A 2,373-nucleotide genomic window follows, 5' to 3' on the forward strand; every position below is an offset into this window, starting at 1 on the left:
GCCATGCATCCCTGGCCTCAATGAGTTCCACACAGTGATATACATAGACTTTAACTTGGGAACAGAGCGCTGAGATCAGGAGAGAAAAGGTTGAATCAGTGCGTCCCTAATTGTTATCCACCCTTTGTTGTGGGATTGGTGGTGTATGAATAACCAAGTAAGAACGAATCAATGGTAATAGCTGAGTCCTATCTGACTATTTCTAGACCAGGTTAAATGTTTCCTTATGGACCTTTTATTTTTTTTTTATTTAAAGATTTAGAAATGAAACAGACCTTAGAGACGCCATCATTACTGAAGTGCTTTTAAGCATGTCCAAAATCAAATACCAAAATATTTTTGGGGCACATTTGTTAAGATAGACATTTTAATACATGTCTGTATTAAAGGCTGTGAAAAGACTTTTGCGCTAAATCATGATATATAATGAAATCTGATTTACAACTCTTGTGAATTACATCCTTAAGGAAAGCCGAGGTGGGCTTTATTGTAGGTTTTTTTTAAATTAACACCATTGAAGCTGTTGAATTAGAAACAGCAGTAAACTTGTCGACAAACATTTGAAAAGAGATGAGTTCAGATAGTATAATAAAGTTCCTCCAAAATCAAGACTGACATTTTTTCCTACCCGTTTCTAAGATTCCAATCAGAAAACAGACTGAAGTCAGAATTATCAAGATTCAACTTAAAATGTTCTCATATGGACTTTTTAAAACAATATTTTAATCCTGATTTGAATTTTTTGTGGTCTCGCAAATTTCGTAAATATTAGAAGTGATTTTTTCTGGTTGCTCTGCGTGGCGCAAAGTCCAAACTTGCAGCAACCACTCAGTAATCAGATCTACTTCCTTTGCCGTGTGATTCGCTTTGTTGGCATTTATTCAGCAAATGTTGTGAACAACTGTGGGTCCTAAAAACAAAGCATCCATCACACCGAAGCATCCTTATGCATGGCCCCCAAGTCCTTAAAGACCAGAAAAACAGAAGGCAGTTGACCATGACCTCTGACCCTCTTGTGCAAATTGCAAAGGAGTAGAATTTCCAATCAAATAAATCAACAATTTTTTAAATCATTTGTAGCTTCATCTAACAGAAGCATTGCACTCTCCAGTTGAAGGCAGTGGTTTGCAGTTCCCTAAGTGTCCACCAGGCTGCGCTGTCTGATAAGAAATGTGGGGTCATTTAAGTCTTAATAAACAAAACTGAAATCACAATGGCCCACAGAGTGTAATAGCAAAATAACACATTATTCTGGTTTTATGTCACACAAAGGGTTTAGTTCTGGTCAATTTAACCACAATATTCAGATTCAGTATCTGATCTGAGTGCAGCCTTTTTAGATGGATCTTGTGGTTTCTCATAATAATGCAAACATTTGATGTTTAGGTTTCTGGCACCAGCTACTGCCAAATAAAGGCAGAAAACAAAACCGAAGGTGTTTGTGGGTTCATTATTGTTTGTGCGTCCGAAGTGTATGCTTTTGTGCATGCCTGTGTGTGCATATAGATATGTGTGTTTGTGCATACATGTCCTGCAGGCCTTGTTTGTCTATTGTATTTGTGCTTGTTATTGTTTGCTCCTGAGGGGAGTGGGGAGCGATTGCATCTGAACACTGAAATTACAGCGATGCCAGACTCTGATAAACACAGTCGGAGAGCAGCAGCCTTCTCATCTCCACCTTGCTGGCGAGGCCCAGCAATTCAACATCACATGGATGTGGGTGAGGAGGAGGGGGCTTTGTCATTTTGGGAATTCTGCAGAGCCTAGGTCCAAAATGGATGGATTGTGGAAGCTGAGAGCAGATCGTCTGTTTCTTTCTGTCGTTTTTAATGTTTTTGTTGGTGCAGGGTCCCGGTGAAAAGAAGAAATAGGTACCAGGAAGTCCAGTTAAACGGCTTATCAGACTCAGAGACAGTGCACAGTGGTTTATTTTTTGTGGCAACATAGTACAAAGTCTGGAAAGTTATCTCAGTAGCAGTGATTTTCTTCTCTGTGTTGATGCTTGCAAGGAAAACAGTAAATTTAGTCCTTTAATTGCGGGGCTGTTAATATAAAATTCTAGGTATGAGGCTGTGCAAGCAAACAGCTCATTTTGGCCATTGTCAGTTGTGATAAATGCACACGCTAAAGCATTGGTTCCCAACCCCTGGGCTGTGGACCGGTACCAGGTCTCGAAATATTGCCTTCTAGCCCGCAAAGAAACAACACATTCTCACTTCCAGCTTGTCACATATAGATGCTTAGTCAAGACCTCTTGGTGTCGCTTGTTTACGCTCTGGGTACCCGTAACATTTTTCTTTGCATGTAAGGCTCCGCAGTCAAGTTATCAATAACAAATATTCAACATCCGGTTAGACAAAGTACTGGTTAACG

Source organism: Micropterus dolomieu, linkage group LG16 (assembly GCF_021292245.1).
Source record: "Micropterus dolomieu isolate WLL.071019.BEF.003 ecotype Adirondacks linkage group LG16, ASM2129224v1, whole genome shotgun sequence".
In the NCBI taxonomy this organism is placed as follows: domain Eukaryota; kingdom Metazoa; phylum Chordata; class Actinopteri; order Centrarchiformes; family Centrarchidae; genus Micropterus; species Micropterus dolomieu.